Source organism: Gorilla gorilla, chromosome 21 (genome assembly GCF_029281585.2).
Source record: "Gorilla gorilla gorilla isolate KB3781 chromosome 21, NHGRI_mGorGor1-v2.1_pri, whole genome shotgun sequence".
Classification (NCBI taxonomy): Eukaryota; Metazoa; Chordata; class Mammalia; order Primates; family Hominidae; genus Gorilla; species Gorilla gorilla.
In genome coordinates, this window is record NC_073245.2 from 32,574,772 (window position 1) to 32,598,927 (window position 24,156).

General features: G+C 43.1%; 1 long non-coding RNA gene across 1 annotated transcript; it reads right to left on the reverse strand.

Annotated features, from left to right (window-relative positions):
- Window positions 1-206: 206 nt before the first annotated feature.
- LOC109024349 (uncharacterized) lies at window positions 207-20,183 on the reverse strand. The gene is made up of 3 exons (XR_002003834.3): window positions 20,014-20,183; window positions 1,868-2,087; window positions 207-474 (listed from the first exon to the last, which is right to left on the reverse strand). It is a non-coding gene; the product is annotated as an uncharacterized lncRNA (long non-coding RNA).
- Between the last annotated feature and the right edge of the window lie 3,973 nt (window positions 20,184-24,156).

Below are 24,156 nucleotides of genomic sequence, written 5' to 3' on the forward strand. Positions count from 1 at the left end.
CTGGCTCAGGCTTGAATGCTGAAGATTGCTCCCGGAGTTTCTCTCCAGGAAAAAGTTCGCGGGGACCTCGGGCTGCAGATGTTTCTCCCAATCCCTCTTTAGTCTACCCTCATGTAGGGCCGAGACCTACAGAGCCCTTCCCTTCCCATTTTGTTAGGTCACCGCCGGCTTCTATAATAAAGCTGCTTTATAACTGAGGACTGTGCTTGGGGTTAGCATGCTATTTTTATTTTGGATGTTGCCTCAATGGCAAAGTCATGAGACTCGAGTTCAAATCCGGGCCTCCTCTGCTCTCCCTGGGAAGAAAACACCCAGGCCATCCAGGTCTCCTAGGCCTTCATCTTGCTGGAACAATCCTGCGTTCCCCTAGCAAAAGTCCTCCCTAGAGGTCTCTTTGTCACATGAAACCAACCAGTGCAGAAGGGGCATCATTGAACAGAACTCAATTTTCTTAAGTGAGAACCCATGAAATACCTAAGGAGAAAAACAATAAAAGTCCCATTAATACTCCAATTCCTAAAACCTTTCAGAGAATAAATACCCAGGCAAGGCCTTGCTCAAAGTTCCCCAACGTGTTTAGGGCAACATAAGGCAGATATGTAGGCAAGATGAAGGCAGAGGGGATGGAAAAGTGACAGCACAGTCTTGGGAAAGTATGCATTTTTACTTTCTTATAAACTTTTTAATTGGTAAAAAGGCAGATGTCCAAACACCCCTTATTCATTCTCTGGATGAATCTCAAGTCTCAATGAAGAAAAGGCATATCGTGTGTCAAAGATTATAATCAACATTTCACTTTCTTTGGGTGAGTTATTATTTCTGAAATGTACTGAAAAATCAGCCAGGCGCAGTGGCTCATGCCTGTAATCCCAGCACTTTGGGAGGCCGGGGCGGGCGGATCACCTTAGGTCAGGAGTTCAAGACCAGCCTGACCAACATGGTGAAAACCCATCTTTATTAAAAATATGAAATTAACAGGATGTGGTGGCCCATGCCTATAATCCCAGCTACTTCGGGGGCTGAGGCAGGAGAATCGCTTGAACCCGGAGGCGGAGGTTGCAGTAAGCTGAGATCGCACCATTGCACTCCAGCCTGGGCAACAAGAGCAAAACTCCATCTCAAAAAAAAAAAAATTAGACCATCAAAATTTGTCTACTTGGCACTGAGCACACCTTCAAACACTTATGTTGGCTTTCAAAATTCTTGGATGGTCAAAAGACCAGTTGTTTACGGAGAGGGCAATTGAAAAGGTCATTAGCTAAGAACACCTTATCAGAGGGTATTTATGTAAGAGAATAAAAAAATTCAGCATGTTGCAGCCTTCAGCAAAGGCTCAGGAAAATGCTGATAAAGGGGGAGGCAAGATGCAATATTTTAAGTTTAATACTGTGTGCACCTGCGTGCAATTTATCTCTCCACCGCAAGATCCACAGGAAAAGATGAAACATACATTTTTAAAATGAGAAAATAAAACGAATTAAATAAATACGATGTTAGTAACCTTGATTATGTTTGGGTGGTAGAATTATATCTTCAATTTTTGTTTTTAGAAGTATGGGTGGTATCATTTTATATCACTACTTTATTATTACATTCTCTTTTACTATTTTATGGTGAAATATGTAATAAGGATATTGGATCTGATGTTAAGGAAACTTTGGCAAAATAACTTGTGCAAATATTCATTCAGTTCTCATCCTTGAAAGGAGATCAGAGAACCCACCATACAAACTGACGACAGGTTTGAGTTCTGAAAAACAAGCCATTATTATTTTGTCTTACTGGTATCAGGGGATGAACTGTGATTTTCCCTGAGTTGAGAGAGGAAGAGAAGAAATATTCATGTCAACCACAGGTATTGACTTACCAGGGTGGTTTCTGCATATTGTTTAGGGGAAGGAGACAGACTCTTTCCTCTGGGTGGGGTGCCTTTAAGATGGATCTGGCACACAGATCTCTTGCTTTATGCATGTAGAATTTGATCGTTGTGCCGAAGGTTGGGTTTCAGTTATGGATAGTCCATCTTTTATGGGATTTCTCAGTGGATGGATTGAGCAGTTGCGGATTCCGCTCCCATCTGTGTAGGTCTGTGAAGAAAGCCAGTGCTCTGCCCATTCTGGGCCAGGGTTTGACAAATATTTCTGGTATATATTTGACATCCTGTTCACCATTCTTGTGTTTTTAGCACATTTCTGGTATGTGGGACTATTATAGCAGGTAATTAAAATAATTGGAAGAGATAAAAATAAAAAATGACAAGTTTTAGTAGCAATAACAACATGCCAACGTGAGTGAGAATAAACTTCTCTTTGAGGGATGCTTAAATTAGATGCATCTGCATTTGTGGCCCTGGGAGCTATTTCATACATTTGGATGTTATTCTTGGGAGAAATCTCAGTTATTCCTGCCAAACAGGCAAGCAGTAAGCTTCATGAAGGACAAGAGTCACAGGGCGTCAGTCTTAGACTACCTGGAGAATCCAACCCCAGGCATTCTTTCTTAGGATACCATTAGGCCTATGACCTGCTGATTACTTAGTTGGATAAACAAATGCACTTTCAACAAGTATGAAACAATGAAGCATACGAGAGACATGGAGATCAGAAAGAAGCCACTAAGTCCTGGGTTTCCTGGCTGATGCTTAGGAAGCAGTTGTTTGCTTCTCGTTTCCATCTCAAATGGTACACAGGCTCTGAATCAACAAAAAGAGCTATATATAACTTGCTCTAATATTAAGCAATGACAAGGATGGGGAGTTTATATGTTTTGGATTCATTCAGCAAATATTTAATGAGCACTTAGTATATTCCAGATGGTGGACAAATAAGCAAAGCCATGGGCTTCTAGAAACTAAGTCTGTTTTCCTCTTTTACTTCCACCTTTTCTCCCTTTTTCTGCCACAGGTCCCAGCCTCTTTACTTTTAAGCCTTCTTCCAATCATGACCTTGGAATTTCCAAGTGCTAAAATCCTATTCAAAAGGGAAAATTATACATTTCACCATTCTAAAATAGTCTAGCTGCAGGCAGAGATGGACTAAAACCCAAGGCGAAGAGCCTGGTTTGACCCAGAATCAATAGAAAAAACAAGGGCTCAGCTGTCATGTAGACAAGCAGCCCTGCAGTAGCCCAATTCTCTCCTGTCGCCATTGGCAATTCCTCTACAATATCAGTTTCCTATCAAAGGGATAACTAGGGGGTTTCTAGCTTCCAGGAGAAAGAAGGATGAAGGTGGCCAGAGGTACTGCTGCACGTGGTGGGTGCTGCTTGGGAGCCTCGTCCTGTGTCAAACATAGCTCCTAATGCTTTGTAATGCACGCGTTTGCATTATTTAGCTCTTTGTTAATTTTACTCCCAAGAGTAATTCCAGAGGAAGGATTGTGGAGTTCTCTGCAAAAAGGAGAGCTTCAGGGAGGGGTACCATATGACAGCAACAGTGACCCACTGGGACTGGGCGAATGAACTAGGACTGGGATGGCCCCTCACACCCTTATGTGCATAGGAATCCCTTGGTGATCTTGTTAAAATGCAGATTCTGATTCCGCAGGGAGGGGCTTGAGTTTTGCATTCCTAACAAGCTTCCAAGGGATGCTGATGCTGTCAGTCTGGTCCACTGACCACAGGTGGAATAGCACAGCTTTAAAGACCTGTTTCTCTCATGGATCCTGTAGTCTGTCCCTAGCTGGGTGGTGATATATGACTTGATAAAATGAGAAGTACAGGTTCCTTTTCAGCTTCTGCAGTTTCCCTAGTGCATCTACGTCCTTCCCCTCTCAGCTGCTCTGAGCCACACCAACTCTTCTCACAGCCACAGTTCATGGTCCCCAGCCCACAGAAGTCAGAACTTGTCTGTGCAGCCCAAGCAATGTAGTGGTCCTCACGCAAAGCAGAGCTGCCCACCCCCCATGCCCCCTGTGGTGCATTGTTAGCTCACCCCACACTCCCCCTCCTATGCTGTGTTTTCCGGAGACAGGGACCTCCCTGGTTGACAGGGTGGGAAAGGGGACCTGTGGCAATTATCAGCTCACAATGTGGAAACATCATTTTAAAAGTATACGTGTATATATATATATATATATATATATATATATATATATATATATATGCCAGACTGAGTAGTGTCAGCTGCAACCTCACTGCATCAGCAAACACTCACCAAGACTCTTTTAAATTTTCTCCTTAAGGAAGAGGCCCCAGAGAACACAGACTGATCGTGTCCAGTTGCCCACCTCTGGGGCTGGGCTGGCCCTGAAGGCTATGCAGGGCTTCCCACTCAAAAGAAAAAAGGGATAGGACCAACCTCTCCCAAGCATCCCCTGAACCTCTTCCTTGATCCCAATATGCATTTAAGAAACAAAATAGAAAGATCAAAAAGAAGGGAAAGTGAGGAAGAAATTCCTGCTTATTGAGTTTCAAATGAGATTTTCATGGTCCTCCTGGAAAAGACCTGAGTCTCTTGTGATGGCAACTGGAAATGGGAAATATCCTCCACAAAATTTGGACTGACATTGAGTTGGCATTGCCTACCCATGCATGAGAAAATAACATTATTAGGAAAAATTAAAACTGAACCCATAGACTTCACAATTACCCCCTTTGTTAAGAAATACAACTGTTCTCCTTAGTGCACCACTCAATTTTTTCCCAACATATATAACAGAAAATGCTCAGAAATTAAGACTTGTGTCTCAAAGATGAGAAGAATTTTTCAAATTAGGCCATTCCCTTAATGCTTATTTAATTTGCAATATACATTCATAATTAGTGATAAGATAATTTTTCCCTTTGTGGGAATTTAAATGAAGCATTCATTCTGGAAAGGTTCCTTTCCTTCACATATGAACTGCTAAAAGAGATGGAAAATATTTCTTTCTGTGGGCAAATTTAAAAAATTCCTACCATATTTATAAAGGCACATAAATAATTAATGTAGAAACACTAAAAAATTTAGGCCAAGAATTAATCAATGTGTCCTTTTAAGGCGATGTGGTTTGGGGATAATAAAACTGGTGAAAAATTATACTAAGCTGCTTTGAGATTCCTGGATGGAACCGGATATAACACGCAAACTTATTTTTCAGTTGTCCCTTTCACACCTGGCTACTAAATCACCCCATAGGTTGCCTCTGTTAGTCTAGAAGGTTGGAATATGTGATGCTGCCTGGGAATGAATTATACTATGTTATATGAAAAATTATGATGTAAGTGACACATAATATTCTCTGGAGGAGTCTACATGAATAAGTCTATACCTTTCAAAAGTTTAGGAGTTTAGATGTGCCGTTTAAGTGTGAAATCTGGCAAATTCATTCTCCTAATTCTTCAAAATAAACTGCTAAGTAGATGCTAATGTTGAGAAACATGGGTCAGAGTCCCTTGGGGTGGGAGCTCTGATCTGACACTCACTACCCCCATTCTCATAGTTAAGTAGAAAGTGAAAAGAGACTGTTTTATCTCTACTCACCTGTTTCTTTCATTCTTTTCTCCCTCTTAACATATTAAATTTAGAAATACAGAATTCTTTCTTCATGTACATTACCCGAGAGTTTCCTTTACCTACCCTCCTCCAAATGACTGAGCTCTCAAAGACTAGAGAGAAGTCAGGGTAGAGGCTAATATTTTCTTCAGACTTGATGATTCATGCAAGCCTTTTACACAAGGGAGTTCACTTTGTTTTTGGGAAAACTGGGGTGAGGGACATTAATGGCTCACCCAACCCTTCTGATCACAATCTAGGCCCTCTGACCCAAATCTTGACCTGTTTTCATTTTATAATTTTCTTTTTTTCCCAAAAGGCATTCCTTTAGTTAGATGGAGAAGTTATCAGAAACCTGGGAGAAAAGAAAATACTCAGAGGTAAAGTTTCCAGGTTATTGGAATAGTGTGCATTTGTACATGTGTGTATGCATATATGTGTATGTATTTAATGTGTGTGTGTGTGCGCAGTTTATCTACAATATACCCAAGATCTTCTTGCTGGTGAAATATAGTTAAATAAACAATAACCCAACTTTATTACATAGTATCGTCTAGCTATTATAAGCAGTGATATCTCTATGAAATAATATAAAAAGTATGATGATTTTATAATGAAGAGCTAAATAGTTGCAGGATATGAGTAATTTGATTTAAGTTTTATAAAAATAAACCCTGATTCTGTCACTGCATGGAAAAGGATTGAAGTTTACACATCAAACTATTAATAATGATACACCTAGAGCATGGGACTTAGGAGGATTGTGAGAGGATTTCCACATTTTACTTTATATCTTCCTTACATTGGACAATAATCTCTTTTGCTTTTGTCATAAAATAATTCTAAACAAACACTGATAAGTGCGGTCTTGGCCACCAGCTAGCTGACATGCTGCACATAAATATTTCTGGTTCTTATTAATCAAAACAGATGCTTTTCTGCATCGTCTTTTAGAGAAAATGACCAGGCCCCCTCCCCTGCAGGAAAATAGTTCCTATTTATAAGAGGAAAAATTAAATTTGGAACACCCACAGGCCAGGAGAAGTTAGGTAGGAAAAAGAAACCACTAAGACTTAATAAATCTGACTTAATTTAAAAAAAAAAAGTGGTTGTCATGGGGCAGACCTAAAGAACCAGCTAGTACTTAAATTGCTGTGGCTCTTAATTGCTTATGGTCCTCAGGAAGTGAAAGGATTGAAATGCAGGCTCTATGTGGCTTCACTTAATTAATATTTATGACTTCAGAAGAAAATTAAATAAGGCAAATGGTGTAATTTTAAACAGCCTGTGGTCATGGTTAGCAGGACTCACAACAAATTCAGAAGCAAGAAATGCAAACACACTTTGGGCATGTGTGGTTTCAGTTTTCATTTTTTATGCCTGGTGATGCCTCTAATACCAACATCTTGCAACGTTATGGTGATTGTTTTCACTTATCATGCTTTGCATGTTTCTTTGTCTTTGTGATTGGTTGTCTGAAGGAAGAGTTTCTTTTTCTGGGGGTGGAGAGATAGGGGGATGCACAAAGATGTTAGCTTTGGAAGCATCTATAATTTCTCAGTGGATGTTTTTAGGATGTATATCTGCCATTTACTGACTTTTTTGCCTGGTTTGATGATTTGAGTTTTTCCATTTTGAGAGCAGAGAGTTGATGAGATAGCATCCGTTCCTCTAATGAGGAATCTGGGCTATAAGTCTGTGTGATAATCAATGTTTATTGAATGCATGGATGGGTAGATGTGTGAGTGGATGGATGGGTGGATGGGAGAATAGAGCACAGATTCTATGTTACTTGTATTTAAAAACCCAGTTTACCTGTGAGCACTGGTTTTGAAGAGATAGAATTAGATAATAACAAATCCTAGACGGAAGCTTTTCAAACGTCCATTCGTGACCCATTAATGTGTGTGACAGCAATTTACTTCATTACAAGTACTGGAAAAGAAAATAATGGAATAGAAGTTCTCAGTGCATCTCACATAGTAAACAGAGTCTTGGAAAACCTCTGTTTCTGTTATAAATGTGTGTGTCTGCATCAGGATGGAAAATGCATTCCTTACTGTGGGTTCTCATCTAGAAAGCCTAAGCGACCGTATACACTGGGAGCTGAGGGTCCATTAGCTCTCCTTGCAAGGAAGCTTCAGTTTTCTCATCTGGAAAAGGGGGATAATAGCAGAAGCCACCTCTTCAGACTAGGTAAGGATGACATGAGTGGAGGCTCATGGTGATGGCTTAGCCCGGGGTCTGGCATATTGAGAACATTTAATCAATGTTTTTTTTTTTTTCTCTCCTGTATCCTCTGCAGCTTCTCAGCATTACAGCTGAGAAAGTTCTCAACATTTTACACAGAGAGATGCATTATACTATGTTTTATAATTTGTCCTCTCAACTCGTTCTTAAAACAACCCTCTTAAAAAAATAAACACATTTGCTCAAAATGACACCACACATTTGAAAAGATTATTTCTCATCTCTATACATGATATAGTAGCTGTGCTGAGCTCTGGGCCAAAGACTGCTCCAGAATTAGAAAACATGTTCTACCCACTTGTGACTCTCCCTAGCCAAGAGCCAGACCTTGTCTTCAATTCCATGGCTTTCCCTTTGTTTGAAGGTTAAAGTCAGCATTTCACTTTTACTGCTGTTAATAACTCCCAACTTTTACATATTTCCATTTTTTTCTAAACTCTTTACTACATGCTAACACTGCCTTCATTTTTTCTCTGCCCTCTTCCTGAGGTCGCTTGGTCCTAGAAGCCTCAGCTTCCAAATGTTTTTGCAACCTCCCCATTACCCTCCCCAGTAACATGCTGTTCACCATTCCACTTTCTGATTTCCTTTTCTGTTCCTTTAGTAGTCTCTGCACTTCCCCTCCTTTCCCATCTGTAAAGCCATCTTTCTTCCAAGTGATGTTCTCCAGGTGACCTGAATCTGGCAGAAGCCTCCTCCATCCATCTTTTTAGAAGGACCCTCAGTTGCCAGAGCCAGTCTGACACCCTCTTCCATACCAGCTGCTTCAGACCAGCCCAGCGGCCTGCTCTGGGGGTGGAACCATTGTCAAGTTTCACCCATCAGCTAAAAAAATGCCACTTGGATTCATTGCAGGTAACCAAGAAAGTCATACCCTTTAAGCTCACCAACATAGTTACATAGTTCATAAAAAATATTGCTCCCTTTTCCAAGGGACTTTCTTAGTTGACGAGTGGGAGCAGAGGTCCCCATGATCAGCAGCTGGTTTGCTCATTGCTGGGAAACACAGAAGACAGGTTGGTCACTGGACAGGGGGTGCAGAACCCAGCGCTGGAGTGCACAGAGGTAGGTGTTGAGAAGGAGAATGCACTTCTTAACTTTCCAATAGCATTACTCAGTATTTTCTTTTCCTTAAATAGTACTTTAGCTCACTTATCAGATTTCAACTTACTTTTACACACAAAAGTATGACTTGAGTTCTTCCCAGGTTCACATGTATAGAATGACCTTTTCTTTTTAGCTGCAGTGCAGTGTGTATATTCCATAGTTCTTTAGTCAGTCTATTACTATTGGTGTCTCAGGTGAGTTCCCCAGAAGCAGAGCCTGAGGAGAGGACTCCTGTGCATGAGAATTACCAAGTCAGTGTGCTTCCCAGAGAGTTCTGTAAGGGAGTGGGGAAGGCAGGGAAGCCCAGTGTGGGCCATTTCAGGCTATGCCCAGCAGAGAGGAGCTTCAGACTGGTCCTGAAGGGGACTCAGGTGTGTGAGTGAGGCTCAGCGCTGCACCCATCATTGGTTTAAGGGCCCTCCTGGGGGCAGGGGTCTCACACATCCCAGGCACGTGAAGCTGTCTATGAGAGTATACCAGGTGGCTCTGGGCACCCAAGAGCAGTCTATGATGAAGAGCTTGCAGGTGCAGAAGCTTGCTGAAAGCCCCACAGCAGATGGCCCTCTCCTTTTTAATTGCAGCCACAGTTGTGACAGGGGTGTGACCTAATGTTGACCTTAGCTCTTATTTAAAGGCACATTTGTTTGTTTCCCAGAGAAGCTCAGCCAATATTCATTCGACAAACACCAAATCCCTAGTATGCCCCATAAGCTCACATCGCAGCTCATAGGGCAGCATGAATGTCCTCCAGGAGTTCACACAGCTGGGAGTAAACCAGAAATAGGTATGAACACAACACAATTCATTATTGCAGTAGCAAGACTGTGCACCACTGAGATAATAGCAATTCACTCTTCCTTGGCTGGAAGGGAGGGTTGCTTCTTGCCTGAGGGGCAGATATTTAAGCCAAACACTGGAGGAAAAGAAAGTTTGCCAAGCCGAAAGTGACACAGGGCTCCTGGAGTTGGGGTGGGGGGGCAATGCCAGCACAAAGACAGGAGAGCAACTGGGCAGCGGGTGTTAGGGCAGGAGCTTCCTGGGAAGGGCAGCGAGAACAGCTTGGAGACAAGAGAGAAGTGGTCTGAGGAGCTTTCAGGCTAGGGGGTTTGGACTTTTCTCTTGGGAATGGAGAGTCACAGAGTGTTCTGAGCAGGAGAGAAAAGCCCAGGATGGGTTTGCAACAGCTCCTCTCTCAGTAAGGTGGAGGGAAGTGAGATTGAAACCAGGATCACTACTCAGTAGACACTGAGGTGTCACTGGGCTTGCTGGTCTGCTGCTGGGAGTACAGACCACAAGCTGCCTTCAGCTGTCATCCCTTTCAGGGGTCAACTCAACTGCAGAGAGCACTTCCCTTGAGGTCATGGTCTTTTCTAGGGTGGCCCAAATCCAGTCCTGTTGGATGAGAGTCTACAAGGGTCTGGCCATCTCGGCCAAACTCAGATAACTCTGAGAACTATACCAGCTCTGGGGCTCACCATACGGTTGGCCAAGGCTGCTTTGGGGACCAGATTCTCCCTCTGCTCACTCCTGCCTTCTTTCTGTCTCCCCAACCCCTGCCAATTGGCCCCACTGACTGTAAACACACCACATGCTAAACTCCAATTGAGAGGCTGCCTTTTTGGAGCCCAGCTGAGACAACCACTCAGGAGGCTGTAGCACTACCCCAATAGAGAGGATGGGTGTGGGAACATCCCCTCCAGTTTCCACACTCAGTGGAGACAGCTCAGTTCTGGCAGGAGAGATCTACCTCTCTGGTAGATCAGGCCTCTGATGGTTTCTCCAGAAAACTCCAAACCCACACAGAAAGGAAAGTGTCAGGTAAAATGAAAACATAAAACCTGGGCTCAAAAGTTCTGTGTCTTAGTTTTGGCTCTCCCAGAAATCCACTCTGATGCAAACATTTGAGTGCAAACAGGTTATTTGGCCAGGATATGCTGGTAGGGGAGTGAGGAGGTGAGAGAGGAAAGGGAAGGCAGCCAGGCAGGGGCCTGCCATCAGGCAGGTTACTACTGTGGGCACTGGTGCTTAATTCTGCTGGAACCTCTGGGAGCTGGAGTAGAACATGTGCCTCAGAGTTGTCCCTCGCAAGGGTAGGGGAGCTGAGGTATTTATGCACCAACTCCTGTCAGTCACTGACTGACAATGGCTGCTCAGGTGTCTTAATTCTCCAGGTACTTCCAGTCCTTTGTGGGTAGGATAGAGTTCTGCTGCTAGAAATTACCCTGAAGCACAAAGGTGCACATGGTGGCAGGTGGAAGGTAGGCATGTGGGATATACTTGGGGCTTGGATATTCTCTAAGTTTTAGTGTCCCCATTTCCTAATGGCAAGAGCTTAGAGGCCTCATCCATGCAGAGCTTCAGCTCTTTAGTCATCAAACAAGGATAATGATACATGTGTTTTAATTGTTGTGAGGTTTAAATGTGAATAATATCTTTAACAATGGCTGAAGGGAGAGACCAGTAGACATATAATATTAATCACATTTCCTGAACTCCCAAACTGCATTCTCAAGTATGGAGAGGCCATGAGTCCCCTTCAACTCATTTAAGATAGAATCAACTTGGCCAGGTGTGGTGGCTCATGCCTGTAATCCCAGCACTTTGGGAGGCCAAGGTGGGTGGATCACGAGGTCAGGAGATCGAGACCATCCTGGCTAACACTGAGAAACCCCATCTCTACTAAAAATACAAAAAATTAGCCTGTCTTGGGGGCGGGCGCCTGTAGTCCCAGCTACTTGGGAGGCTGAGGCAGGAGAATGGCATGAACCCGGGAGGTGGAGCTTACAGTGAGCCAAGATCACACCACTGCACTCCAGCCTGGGCGACAGAGTGAGACTCCGTCTAAAATCTATATATATATAGAATCAACTTTTCAAAGTTGAATCTTCAGAGTCATGGGTGGTGAGTCACCTGCGTTCACCAAAAGTGATATTCTGCCAATGACCGCTGGGCCTATTCAATGAGGTATTGGAAAGATATCTCAGCATTCAGAAATGTTTCTGCCCCATTTTTTAGGGATAACATTTAGGAACAGTGAGGTCAGTGTCACCTGGAGGGTCAGCAGCTGAATGCAGAATGGAGAATGCTTCTTCCTCCCTCAGGATGCTCACTGAGCCCAAGACTTCTTTTTTTTTTTTTTGAGGAGGAGTTTTTCTCTGTCGCCTAGGCTGAAGTGCAGTGGCACAATCTTGGCTATACTGCAATCTCCAGCTCTCAGGTTCAAATGATTCTCCTGCCTCAGCCTCTTGTGTAGCTGGGATTATAGGTGTGCCGCAATGCCTGGTTAATTATTTATTTATTTATTTATCTATTTACTTATTTATTTATTATTTTTTGAGACAGAGTTTTGCTCTTGTTGCCCAGGCTGGAGTACAATAGCGCGATCTTGGCTCACCACAACCTCCAACTCCTGGGTTCAAGGGATTCTTCTGCCTCAGCCTCCTGAGTAGCTGGGATTACAGACATGTGCCACCATGCCCGGTTAATTTTTTTTTGTATTTTTAGTAGAGACAGGGTTTCTCCAAGTTGGTCAGGCTGATCTCGAACTCCCAACCTCAGGTGATCTGCCCACCTTGGCCTCCCAAAGTGCTGGGATTACAGGCATGAGCCATCGCACCTGGCCCCTAATTTTTGTATTTTTAGTAGAGATGGAGTTTCACTCACCATGTTGGCCAGGATAGTCTCGAACTTTTGACCTCAGGTGATCTGCCCGCCTTGTCATCCCAAAGTGCTGGGATTATAGGCATGAGCCATTGTGCCCAGCCAAGGCTCTTTAAAATTTAATTTAATTTTATTGTTATTATCATTACTTGAAGGAGGCATATGGAAATGCCCAATTTGAACAGAAACTTTCTAGAACTATGCATTTCCAATGCTCATTGGTGAAAGAGTCAGCTAGAGTATTGAGTAATGGTGAACTGTGTTCCCTATTAAATAGAAGGTAAATGATTTCCCTGCTTTGAGTTTCCTGGTGTGGTGATTCACTTGCAGTGAATAGGAACTCCTGATAAGATACTACCATCACGGAAAATCTTCAAGGAAAGGCTAGATATCTAGCTCTTCCCTGAACACCAGAGGCAAGAAAAGGGACTATACCTGGGGGGCTCAAATAGACTACAGAGGAAAGCACTTATAATTTGACCAGAAGCACTTTTGTGCAAAATACCAGGACTGTGATAATTCCCACCATGTGTGAGAAGAGTCCTCCAGTTTTCAGGGCCATTGCTACAAAGTACTGGTGGAATTTCTCCTGTCCTTGTAAGAACTCTCACGCCTGAGTCTCAGATTTACTTTTAACCGAAAGCCTTTGATTTGATCCCCATGAGGCTAATGGGACCTTAAATCCATCACAAGACTCTTTGGAATTTATCTGGAGATTCCACCTTCTCTGTATTTCTAATCAGTCTCAATGGCTTTTTCTATAATAGAGTTTTATGTTCTAGTCATTAATCATTTTAATTTTTAAAATAGATAACATTTGAAATACTACTTCCCCTTTCCTAGGCTTCTTTCGGACAGCACTGAGTAAGTAAAGCCTTAACTATGCCCTCTGGTTGAAAAAAAAAAAACCACACATAAACCTGTTATGTTTTAGACTTTATGATCTGAGCATAAAAAGAGCTGAGCCTTTGATTCATATTCTATTCCATCACGAGTACAGCGGTACTGAAGGGATTTGCATATTTAAAGGAGTGTTCAGAACAACCCATATAATGAATTCTCAAGGGTCTTTGCAGAGGAATTGCTATTCATCTCCACCATTGATGTCTGTGGCGGGGTCTGTGTTCTCTGGGGACGTTGAGTGGATGCCAGTGCTCAGCAGCAGCTAGTCATAAGGCATCTGGGTAGAGGCCTCCATCTTGCTTGGACTTGGGAGGGTAGAGAGAGTAGGTTGAATGGCTTGCAGGCTGCACCAGCTGGTGGACAGGTGGTGTGTGCAGGTGTTGAGAGATAGGTGGTGAGGTTGGTTCCTTCACTTAAACAATGTATTATGGAGCACCCCCTTTCCTAGGAGTCCAAAACCCAGAGGGATCCAATTTCCTGCTTTTAAGTTGGCAATTGCATGGATCACCACATTTTCTTGTGAGAAGAAATGTGAAGGCAACTGGCCTGGGAAGGAAACCTTTGGCCACCAGATTGGTAGGAAATTCTACATTACAATGTTCTAAGGTCTGTCTTTATTAAAACTGCAGCACATCCCAAGTATCTGGAAGGGTTATGGTTGAGTTTACTTAAAATTTGACAAGAAAAGGTGAAGGCACACCAGTCCTGCATGTTGAAAGCACTGTTTCTCAAAGGGTTGTGTGAGAAGGAGCTGGGACTGGGCTGGGAAAAAACTCAGCTTTGCTTTAGCTTGGTCTTACTCATCAACACCACCTTTTCCTTGCAACTGTGTCAACACAGTGGGCAGGACCTTCTCTGTTAGTCACTACCTTTGATGTCTGGGGAGCTCTGCTTCCCTATCCCCAAGGGTCTCTTATCAGCCCCCTGCCAGGCATTCTTTTTCCTCAGGATTCTGTTAGTAATTGCTCCTCCCTGAGACTTCTCATCCAGCCTAACAGGTGGTCTAAACCAATGGTATTCACTGGTTGAAGAGAGAAATTGATGGATAGTAGTAGGAAAGAACATGACCTTTAGACTCAAGACCTTGATTTGAGTCCGATTCTGTCACTTATGAGCTGAGTAGCATTGGGCAGGTACTTAACCTCCCTAGGCCTCAGTTTCCTCATCTTCCTCAAACAAGATCATACTTTCTCCTTCCTCCAGGCATCATGGAGATTAGATCTGGAATGCACGTGATGGTGACTCAGAGTGGGCCTGCTGTAGATATTAATCAGTACCTAGAACACTCAATATGGTTTCTCTGTATGTTGGCTATTGCAGGGTGTAGAGTAGCTGGATGGATCTTCACTTGATTTGGAAGTGGTCTGACTTACATCACATGCTGTGTGGTGCCTGAGAAGCTCCCTTAGGGAGGATCATGAAACAGATGTCATCCATGGCAGCTGCAGGCCTTGCCTTTAAACTCCCAAGCACTCACCTGTGCAGCCAGGTGCCTACTCCAGGAGGAGAAAAGGGTGCCAAGGGTGTATTTCTTTTGAGGGTGGTTAATGTTTCCTCCAGTAAAACTGGATCCTTAACTAGTTGTCATGTCATCAGCATCATCATTATATGGAAAATCCTAACATTTTAAATTGATATCTTAGAGGGCAATCATATTCTGCCACAGAAAATTCCGAGTTACACAGAAGACCAATTGTTCTAACTCAAGGCAAGCACTTTTTTTTTTTTTTTAAAGTGGTTATTTCTAAAGAAAGAGAAACAAGCTTACTCTAGGCATTCTCCTTCTCAACAGCTTGGGAAAAACATTGGACATAGACTCAAATGACCCAGCTTTGCCCCAGCTCTGTCTCTTGGGAGCTGGGTGACTCTGAGTGAATTGGTTAATTTTACTGAGCCTCAGAAGCTTAACCTTTTAAAATAGAGTGAACACATCCGGTTGTCCAGAGACTGTGAAGGTGGCATGAGATCAGTGGAGGGTAGGAGCTTTGCCAGGCTTTGGTTGTCCCACAGCTTGGGGAACATGGACATAGGGAAGTGCATGCTGAACAGGTCTCAGAATTCATCTCAAAAACCATAAACCTTACTGGGCATGGAAAGGGTTTGGTTCTTCCCAGGGGTTTGGTTCTTGCAGAGATACACATTTGTTGATGATGAATAGGAGAGCAAATTTTTATTATTGAAAATATTGAACCGGTGCCTTTGTCGCCTCATCAGTCATATTCTCTTTCAACCCATCCACTGTGAAAGTGAAAGGGAATCCGTGAGGGACAGGTTGAGGAGTTTTTCCTAGATCCATGCGTTAGTGCCCAGGAGCCACCCGAAGGTCTTATTACACATTCTGAATCAGAAGGTCTGGAGTGAGGAGGGGAGAGCTGAGAGTCAGCATTTTTTACAAGCCCCCAGGTGATGCTAATCTCCTATTCCAAGGGCCACTCTTTGAGAGTCTAAGGCTAAGAACAAAATGCCTTTGACCTACTTTGAGGTTTAGTTTTCTCCTTCTTGAGCCCACAGCAGAGAAATAATCCTAAAACCAGGTTTTGGGGAACGAGAAAAAAAAAATTAAACTCCCAAATCCTCCCTTACGTATCCAGAATGAGGATTGACAGACTCAGACCCTAGAGGTTTTCCATGAGCCATGGCAAGGGGAGGTTACAGGAGGCCACGTGAAAGCACTGCAGGCAACAAGAAGCAGGTAGGAATATCTTCCTGATTTTTTAGAGGAGGGCCAGAGGAAGAAGGAGAGGAGTAGTTGGGGCCCAGGCTAGCCTTCCTTAGGGCCGATCTCAGGAAGAGGGAGGGTGGGGAAACATCTAGGAGGTATTTTGTGAGACTCAAGAGACACTTGAACACATGCTCCTGTTTCCCTCCCCAGCACGACCCCCCAACACGGCAGCTCTACAACGGCAAGGACGGGCATGGGTTTGGGATGCGGGGTTTTGACACTGTGTGTTGTCTTCTTCACCTCCTCCATGGTGAGGAAGAGAGCCGGGCATTGCTATGGGCGTTGTGGGGGTGAGTGTAGTCCCTGAGGGATGAGGCCATCGTGCCTGCTGTGGGTTGGATCCTCAGTCCCCCCAAGGTGAAAGGGAGCCGTGTGTGGACTCTCCCCCCAACAGTCCTGATCCAGGCCCATGCTCAACAGACACTTCAGCAAAAGGAACTCACATAGTTGTCCCCAAAGAACCAGGCAGAACCGGCACTCTGCAGTGGCACCAGAGGATATTGTCTCGACCAGGGGAGGGGAGATGCTCTTTACTTGGGAGCCACAAATACAGGAGCTCTGCATAGGGACCAGGCCTCCCCTAACACCTGAAGGGACATAAGCATTTCCTGGAGGCACCTTGAAGAGGCACAAGAAGGATAAACAGCTATAGTGGAAGGTGGCTTTAGAATAGATAGCCTAAGAGGCTGACTGATGCGGCTTGCACGGAGGAGGCTGTTTCTCTCCACAAGCCAGCTTGCGCAGCTTCCCCCAGTCATTACAGGGAAAAAAGTGGGAGGAACTTCAAAGCTGAGTCCAATTATAGGAAATAAAGAAATCATTTTTATCTTGGCACATGGGAACAGTGGTGTGGAATGTCAGTCCTGCTATAGTACCATTTAATCAATACACAAAACTAAATCTTACCACACTAAAATAAAACTGTTTAATTCATATGCTTTATACTATGCATTTTACCTAATAACCATGACAGTAAATGAGATATTTTATCATCTTTTAAGATTGAACATTGTGTTACACATATTTCCATATATTGTCTAGATTTCTTACTCTTTATTTTGTTATATTCAACCTTGTTAACATTTAGTGGGAAAAATGGCAAACGTGTTTATGTGTGAATGTGTATATACATTTTGTGTGTAATATATATGCTGTTATGTGCTTAGTTGTGTCCACCTAAAATTTATATGTTAAAGTCCTAACCCCCAGTACCCAAGAAGGTGACTGTATTTGGAGATAGATAGGATCTTCAAAGAGGTAACTAAGTTTAAATGAGGTCATTTAATGGATGGGGCCTATTTAATATTAGGATGCAGACACACACAGAGAGAAGAACATGTAAGATGTCCATCTGCAAGCCAAGGAGAGAGGCTTCAGGAGAAAGGACCCTGCTCACACTTTGATCACAGACTTGTGGCCTCCAGAATGGTAAGAAAATACATTTCTGTTGTTTAAGCCTCCCAGGCTATGGTACTTTGTTATGGCAGCCCCAGCAATTGAATACAGAGAGTAATATACCTATTAGACATACATGTCAATGTTCTCTTTACAGGAAATGGTGAACTCAGCAGTAATTTAATAAGAGATGACTTAGAATTGTAAATTCTTGCCCACTCATATGATGAATATTTATTGGGGACCTTCTGTGGATGAGCTGTGGCACACATGATCTGCTCCCTCACATGTACACCTATAAATTCACCCAACACATGGTGATTTGGGTTGCTAGATGAGAGGCAAGCAAATTGCTTTTGAGAGAGGAGGCTCAGTGAAGTGGCATTTAAGCTGGGTTTGGATGGGAGAGACAGAAGAACATCCCATTTGGGGGGAATGCATGAGAAATAATATGGAGCAAAGACGTAGACATGTTCTGGAAATAGTGACTGGATAGTAGAGTGGGAATATGGACAGATCATAAGGGGAGGGTGAGAGATGGCCAGGGAGGTCAGGGACTGGCCATATTGTGCTGGACCTTGAAAGCCAGGCCCTAAATCCTTGTTTCTTTTTTAACAGGGAATGACGAGTAACAGAATTTTTCAAAGCTGGGAAGTCACACGGTTAAAGTGGTAGATTAACCTGCTAGAAACATCTAGAATGTAGAGCGAGGGTGCACTAGAAATAGGAAAATAGGTGGACTTTGCAGTAATCCAGATGCAAGACAACTGAGAAGAGGGCAGGAACGGGAGGCGTCCAGGAGCCGGAGAAAAGAGGATGCTCGGGACCTGGCAGCTTCCTTTTCATCTCTAGGTAAATTAAATACTTTCCCACAGTTTGGTGCCCTTCATGGTGCTGCTACCTGCCAGGCTTGAGAGAGTGAGAAGCTGGAGGTCTCTGCCTTTTCTGTGGCTGCCCAGGACAAACCTCATTGGTTCTGCTGAATGAGCATCATTAGCGTATTTATACTAGAACTCAGTTCCAGATAGCAGCACTTGAGAATCAAGATAAGAGAGTGTTATTTTTAGTGGGAAATCAGTGGGCCAGTGGAAGAGCTAGAATAGTGAGTGACAATTGTCTTGCTGGTTACTCTCAGCATTGGCACAAAGGGATGTGGTGTTGGGCTAACTTAATTTGCACTCAAATACTTTGTCCTCCCACTGGCTGAAGTTCCACTGCACAGAGATTATGCTTTGGGTCATGTGGCTCTCGTGAGGTGAATGTCCTTTATGAAGAACGAGAACTAAGACTCTCTAGGACCGGCTGGGATAAGGCCTTGGACGTGGTGTCTATCTGGTTCTAGCCCCTTGAGATGGAGCCATCTATTCCATATTAGCCTGTTCAAACAGGGCCTCCAGCATGCTGTCTTGGATTTACTCTAAAATTCTGATCTCTTGATGAAGATTTTGGTGGCTACAAATTGCTGCTCTTCCTCTGGGCACTGGAATGGATGGGTGTCCTGGTTTGGATTTTCTAGCTCAGCCCTAAAGAGGAAGAAGATTTCTGCTAAAGAAGAAGACTTTGCCTGGAGTTTCTGGTGCTGGCAATTGTCTTGGGCCCACTCTTGAACTAATAGGTTCAACTTTATCCCCTGGCCACAGGTATAAACTCAAGAGTGAACTCTTTATGCCATGTAAGCCACACAGGCTGCAGGTATTAGAAAAAGAGCTGCAGTACTCTTCTGAAAAGTCATCTCTGCTCTCCCTTCCTGAAGGTGGTGGAAGAAACTTGTAATCATGAAAGCTGCTGGGATCCATTTGCAACCCTGCATGATGCTGACCACACAGAAAGAAGACGAGAAAAACAGAATCCAGCGGCCTTGACGTTCTTACTGGGCCCCAGTATCAAACAAACTCAAAAGCTTCCCTACCTCTGGACTTCCAGTTATGTGATCCCTGAAAGGCATCCACGTGTGGCCTTTCCCAGTAAGGCTTTAGTTAGGTTAGCTAAAATGTTAGCAAAGTCTAATCTTATTGGCAGAAAAAAAATTGCCTTTTACTATGTTTGTACCTTTCAAAGACCTCATAGCCCAGCAGACTTCATAAATGCTGGTGAATTTCTTTCAAACCATTGTCAAATAAAACCTCCCATCTCCAATTAGCATAATGTCTCCATTCTGAAAGTCCAGGAGGCTTCTTTATTTTTTTATTCTAAAAATATCTATACCAGGATTGCAACAATTATGAGGAATACTAACAAGAAAAACTCCTGAAACTTTTGAGAATGGGATTTGCATTTGCAAAATGATTTGCAACCAGACCTGCCAGGTAGCACTTCACGGAAATCAAAAAATGGGTTTTGAATATCGAGATTATATTTTTTTGGCATCCAAATTCGTAGTAAAATCACCTTTCTAGCTGTCTGCAGTAGATGTGACTAAACTCTCAGAATAGCTTCCACAAGTGCTGAATACTTTTGATAAAAGTCGATGTAGCTGGAACACAGTCACATTTGATTGACTTACCTTAATTCTCTAAATCAGCTTATTGCCCAAACAGCTCCTCAATTCGGGTGTCCCCATGCTGCGGCCACCTTCTCTAGTTGCCAGAGCCCGCTTCTCCACCCTAAATAACTGCGACTGCGGCAGAGGCGTTTGGGTTGGTTTAAGAGGGCAGTATATCCCCGTTTCTTCATTCAGGATTTCTTTCCTTCAAAGGAGACTTTGTGTTTCCCAAGTTTCCTTCTTCTGCTTGTATGAATCTAAAATGAATCTGAACTAAAAGTACTTGTTGAGTGGTTATGCTCCCAGCTGTAATTTGGAGTCAAGGTATGAATATTTTATACTCAAAGAGTCACTGAAGATTTGTAGGAGGCTTTTAAAAATAAAATGAATACACTCATTTTGTTGGCTCAGGTAGACTATAGCTGGGGGAAAACAAAAATACAGGATGAGCCCTCAATCATGAGTCTTTAAAAAATGAATCAGGATTTGTGTTTTAGGATAATCAGGAGTCCCTGTGGTGAGTACACAGTGTCCTTTGGAGGAAAGAAATACCAGCCTGAAGGAGAACTGGGAAACAAAAACAAAAGCCACCCAAATGCTCCAATCTCGTTTTAAACCAACCCAAATTCCAGAGGTGCAGTTTCAGAAGGGAGCTCTTCATACCCTGGCAGAAATTAGGTGTCAAGCTAGAGAGCCAGTATTCAGATGCCTGTGGCTTCCTTTCACTGCAAAAATAGATTTAAAAAATAATCCAGTCTTTGGCATATTTTCTCCGAGACGGAGAGACCTGAGTAGCCCCTTTGCTTTCGCTGTATGTTTGTGTTGCACTGAGCTGAGGGCTTTGTGAGCTCATAGGCTACTTCAAAAGCTGTTGAAAACAGTCAAAACAGAAACTGAATACATGTGAATTAAGCATTTCCTTTTTTGTATAAATCTGTGAGTCTTTTTTTTTTAAATAACGTCTATTGGTTTATATGGAGGGACCCCGTTAAGCAATTTTCACTGGATGCAGTTTCAGCTTGAAAGAACAAAAAGTAGAAGAAAAGTGTCTAGGCTCTTTTAACCTTCAAGCATGGCCACACTTAGGAGGATGATCACCTGAGAATCATAAGTTCTTTCCTGAAGACTCTGTAGAAGGACATTTGGATTACAAATCATTTTTGACATTCATCAAGTACTCAAATATGTGTTTTAATTGTGCCTGATGCACATTCCTTCTTTTATAATGCACTAATCTTACTCTAAGCAAAGTATGTAGCAATTTTGAGATAAGGAAGAAAGTTTCTGAGCTTTCATGAGGTGGCTGCCAAGATCATGACCACCTGTGGGGTGCTGGGTACATTACCCTTGAGAAGATGCTCTGAAATGACATTGTTTCTTCTTTTCATTTATCGCAAAGGGTTTCATTATTTATTTATTTTTTTTAGTTGGAGTATCACTCTGTTGCCCAGGCTGAAGTGCAGTGGTATGATCATAGCTCACTGCAGCCTCAAACTCCTGGCATCAATTGATCCTCCCACCTCAGCCTCCTGAGTTGCTGGGAATACAAGCGCATGCCACCATGCCAGGCTAATTTTTTTTTTTTTTTCTGGTGGCGGAGAGACAGGGTCTTGCTATGTTGCCCAGGCTGGTCTCAAACTGCTGGTCTTTAGTTACCCTTCACCCTTACCTGATCACAAAGTATTGAGATTGCAGGTGTGGGGCCACCGCACCTGACCAAGGGCTTCATTCTTAATGTCTACCTTCTGTCCTGGATTCTGGATCCTTTGAAAAGATTCCACCTGTGAGAAGCTTGAAAACATCAGATGTATGCAAATTAAAACCCTAGGTACTAGTTTTACCTGTTAAATTGGCAAAGATTCTAAAATTTGTTAACATGCAGTATTGGCCAAAGTTTCACTAGAAAATATGCCCTTGTAGAGGTATGGGAATAAAATCAGTACAGCTTTTATGGACAGATTGGTAGCCCATGCTTTGTCCCCACAATTCTGCTTCTAGTTCTTCATCCTACAACTGTAGAAGTGAACAAAGATTTACATGTCACATTTATTGTCATAGTGAAAACATGGAAACATCATGCTAATCAGCAGGAGACTAGTTACATAAAGCATACTCATACAAAGGAATTTTAGCAGCCGTGAAAAAGGATGACTAATTAGAATGCGCAGGCACTGAGGGGTCTCCAAGACACAGTGTCACGAGAAAAGCAAAGGGCAGATAGAGTTTATTCCTCTTTGTAGACAAAGGCACACATATGCTTAGATACATGCAGAAAATTTCCTGGAGGATACAGAATAAATTATAACAACTGGTAATCTTTCAGGTGTGGAACTGACAACCTGAGGGGAGAGGAGGAAGAATTTGCTTTTAATTTTATAAACTTTTGTATGACTTTGTTTAAAAAATCATATATGTATATTATCTTATTATAATCAGGGTTGTTTATTTATTTATTTATTTAAAATGGAGTCTTGTTCTATCACCCAGGCTAGAGTGTGGTGGCACAATCTCAGCTCACTGCAACCTCCCCCTCCTGGGTTTAAGTGATTCTCTTGCCTCAGCCTCCCAAATAGCTGGGATTACGGGCGTGCTCCACCATGCCTGTCTAATTTTTGTATTTTTAGTAGACATGGGGTTTCACCATGTTGGGCAGGCTGGTCTGGAACTCCTGACTTCAAGTAGGCCACCCCCCTCAGCCTCCCAAAGTGCTGGGATTACAGGTGTGAGCCACTGCACCCAGCCTAATTTTTCTTTGTAATAAGCAAAAAAATCCATCTGTGGCCATGACTCTACATTTCCTGAATTAATCCACACTACTGGATTAGTGTGGTAAACAAGAGTTTACCACCTGGCCACCTCAGTCTCTCTGACAATCTCTTAAGTACGAGTGAGAAGTCTTAATTCTTAGCATTCCTGTGCTCAGGTCTTTCCTATCATATCAAAAACATCACGTTATGTTCTATGAAACCCCCTGGGCTCCAGACCTCTTCCCTCCCAGTGATGCTTTCCTGGTTCTCTGAACGCTTTAGCAGTTGTATCAACCTTTGTGAATGCCATCGTATTCGTTTTCTATTGCTGTATAACAAATTGCCATAAGCTCAGAGGCTTGAAACACACACATTTTTTTTTTTTTTTATGTCACGGTTTCTGTGGTCAGGAATCCTGGCACAGCTTAGTAGGCCCTCTACCTCAGGACCCACAACAGGCCGAATTCAAGGTGTTGTCTGGGGCTGGGATCTCATTGTAAGGCTCAGCTAGGGGAGGATCCACTTCCAAGCTCATGAGGCTGTTAGCAGAATTCAGTTCCTTGCCTTCTGTTGAATTGAGGGCCTCAGTCTCTAGCTGGTTTCTAGCTGGGCAAGGCTGTCTCAGTTCCTTTCCACATGGGCCTACCAACATGGCCCCCAACATATCCCTTGCTAATCTACCAACACCAGCAAAGCAGAGAGTTGACCAGCAAGACCGATGTTCCAATTGTATATAATCTTGTGTGATTCATCTACCAGTTAGAAGCAAGTCACGAGTTTCACCCACACTCAAGGGGAGAGGATTATGTAAGGGCATAAATACCAGGAGGTGGGATAATTGGGGGGTCACCTTAGAATCAGCCATAGTCATGAAAGTTGTATGACATTCGGGTAGCCTAAAAGGAATGCCATCAGGAAAGTCTAATAATCGTGAATGATTTTCCCTAAGGGTCTCCTCATCTCATCACTTATTTAGAACTTCCCTGGGGTCTTTCCAGACCACTCTTCACCCACCCTGTGCTCATTCCTCTATCTCCTTTTCTTCTGGGCTTCATCTGATAATGCCAACCTGTGTTGAAAGATTAATTCCAGCCTTTCCTCCTTGTGTCCTTTGCCTGTATCCTGAGGGTTATGGGAAGTGGCTTGGGAGCAAGGAGAGGTGGGATTACATGGCAACCAGTGGGCTCCTTCTGGATCTGGTTCCTGGCCCAAGTGTTACCTTCCTGCCACCCAGGCTCAGCTTGCCTACTGCACCCCTGCACTGCTACTCACTCTATGTTATGTTTCTTCTTTTCTTTTCTTATAAGAGTAATCACCCTCTTAAGTTCCCTGGTGAACTTCTCTGGGAAGGTGGGTCTGGAACTCAACGGGTGTTCCACAGAACGTTACTGAATGCTTTTACTATGACAGGGAAGAC